At 38.2% G+C, this 3097-nt stretch overlaps 1 pseudogene; it reads right to left on the bottom strand.

Moving 5' to 3' along the window:
- Positions 1–1605: 1605 nt before the first annotated feature.
- Positions 1606–1724, bottom strand: LOC145418819 (5S ribosomal RNA; annotated as a pseudogene).
- Between the last annotated feature and the right edge of the window lie 1373 nt (positions 1725–3097).

Genomic DNA, 3097 nt, shown 5'->3' with positions numbered 1-3097 from the left:
ATGTGGTGATGGTGATACAATTGTGGTGGTGGTATGACAATGGATGTGTGGTGTGGTGTGTCGTGATTTTTTTTTTTTTTTTTTTTTGTGGTGCGGGGAGTGACCAAGACAAGTGTAGTGTGACAGATGTTTATTTAAAAAAAAGAAGGAACCCAAGGCTCAGGCTGAAAAAAATGCCTGTACGTAAAGAAAAGGGAAGAAATAGAAATCCAAAATCAGAATTCGTTCATTCCGAAACTGCTTGTCACACATCATTAAACAAACTGGAGGTCATAGGCAGTGGGAAAGATATATTGAAGAAAAAAGCTTGAGAGAGAGAGAGAGAGAGAGAGAGAGCACAATGAGGAAAGTAAAACTGAATAAAAAAGGTGTGGGTCAGGTGAGAAAGGTGAATGGCAGGTATGAGTGAGTGGGTGTGAGAAAGTGAGTGAGTGTGAGAAAGAGAATATGTGAGAGTGTGTGCAGAGACGGATGGATAGAATGACAGATAGTTAAACAGACAGAGAGATAGTGACACTTAGAGAGACGTAAATAGACAGACAGACAGACAGACAGATAAACAGGCACAGATAGTTACAGCCAATATAGATAGATAAATAGATAAACAGATACATAGACAGGTAGATAGCTAGATATTTTACCGATCATAAAACAGTGAATCGTTACCCGCATCCCATAAGGAAAAAAAAAAAAAAAGGGTTGAAAAGGTAAAATTAATCTATAAAGGTGGACCAGGTAGGACAGGTGTGTGGCCAGGTGAGGACAGCTTTCTCACCTGTGGAATGTGGACGGGGGTGGGATAGAGCAGGATAGAATTACCTTATATTACATCACCTGTCCTCACTACCACCTCTACTCCCTTCTTCATACTAATACCCACGTTAAACCTTCATCCTTTCATTCTTCTTCACAGTGCTCCACATTACGCTCATACTGACTCAAACTATGTTCATACTTCTTCATACTAATTTAAGAATGCTGCACACTACTTCATATTACATCACCTGTCCTCACTCCTATCACTACGTCCTTCTTCACACTAATTTCCACCTTAAACTTTCATTCTATCGCATTTTTTCACAGTGCTTCACACTGCACTCATACTGCTTCATACCAATTTCACACTGCTGCATACTACTTCATATTACTATATTTCTTTACACTGCGTCACACTAAGTTCATCCTGCATCATACTACGCTCATACTGCTTCATACTTAACATCACTATATTCTTCACACTGCTTCATTTTACATTCAAACTGTTTCATACTAATTTCATACTGCCTCATACTATTTTTATAATGATGCATACAACTTTTTATTACATCAGTATACTTTTTCAGTGCTTCATATTCCGTTCATACTGCTTCATACTAATTTCGTACTTCCTCATACTACTTCATATTACATTACTATACTTCTCCACAGTGCTTCATATTATACTCATACTACTTCATACTAATTTCATACTTCCTCCTCATCATCATCATCATTGCCAGACACCATGTATCCCAAACAGGGTGGCCAAGGGCTTAGAGTTAATTGTTTTACAGGGAGGGGCACTAATCCTCCACCAACCCCACTTGACACGTAGGGAGAACGTTATGCCAACAGCATCTGGTGTTCCCAGGCGGTCACCCATCCAAGTACTAACCAGACCCAACGTTGCTTAACTTCGCTGATCGGACGGGAAGCGGTGTACTCAACGTGGTACTTCATATTACATTACTATACTTCTCCACAGTGCTTCATATTACACTCATACTGCTTCATACTAATCTCATACTTCCTCATACTACTTCATACTACATTACTATCCATACTCCCACCCACCCTTACTTTTTTTCTCTCAATAAGGTTACGAAATTTCACCTCAAGACTTTATTATTTCACATAGTTTCATATTTTTCATGTCCCTTCATACTGTTCCAGTATTACTTCATACTAACATCATACTGCTTTCATATTTCTTCATGCTTTCCAGATTTCCAGACATCTGTTCCTACTTATTATATCTTATGTATCTGTCTTTCTATCTATCTGTCAGTCAATCTATCTATTCCTCTATCTATGTCTATCTTTATCTATTTATATCTATAACTACCTTTCCATCACTTCTATCTATATCTACCTAGCCATCAATTTACCTATCTATATCACTCTCTATCAATATATCCATACCTATATCAATCAACCTATCTATCTGTCAATGTGTGTGTGTGTGTGTGTGTGTGTGTGTGTCTATCTATCTATCTATCTCTATCAATCCATCCATCCATCTATCCATCCATCCATCCAGCTGTCTGTCTATCCATCTGTCTATCTATCAATTCTTTAACAGTCTAATGTATTTTCTTTACATCGCTTTCATATCGACTTAGTTTGCATCGATAAGTGGATAATGATGTGTAATTTGCAGAATAAATTGCTTAGGAGAAGGCGTTAAGGAAATCTCAAGTCACTCAGAATATGTCTCCAAGGCCCATATTCCCCTCGGGTAAGGATGCTCCCTAACACCTGTTCCTTAGCGATTTATCTGTGGATATGGCTGGTTAATAATCTAGCGTACGTTATTTATGCAGAGTATTGTGATATTAAGAGGATATATACTGTATACTACTGAAAAGGACAGTAAGGTGTAAGAAGCAAAACAAATCGCTTAGGAAAAGGTGTTAGGAAGCTTCCTTATGGGGTCACAGGTTCTTTGTGACCCCCCCCCCACAGAAAAGGAGTTACTGAAAACACTATCTCACTTCTACAGTTCCATAAGTCCCCTCAGCTCATTAAAGTCGCCTGGTCAACTCTGGAACTGTCTCACTTTGTATTTCCGACTGCCTATGACCAGTCTTTCAAACGCAGTGTGTCCAGACATTTCGAATTTAACTGATCTTGAATTTGGCTCTCTGTTATTTTATTTTTGTTTTTTCTTGGAGAGCAATTTTCGGCGTCCTGGCCTTTGGTTCCTTCTTCCTTTCATTAAAAAAAAAAAAAAACACTAACAAGCCTATTCACTACGATATCATTTCTCCTCTGCTTAGCTACAGATGATTATTATATTTTAGGAGTGACTGGATAAACAAAAGCTATATACACCCTC

This window comes from Coenobita brevimanus, chromosome 116, assembly GCF_032717465.1.
Source record: "Coenobita brevimanus isolate Jiangsu-jjx chromosome 116, ASM3271746v2, whole genome shotgun sequence".
In the NCBI taxonomy this organism is placed as follows: domain Eukaryota; kingdom Metazoa; phylum Arthropoda; class Malacostraca; order Decapoda; family Coenobitidae; genus Coenobita; species Coenobita brevimanus.
Note: the sequence above shows the minus strand (reverse complement) of the source record. Positions and strands in the feature narration are given on the sequence as shown.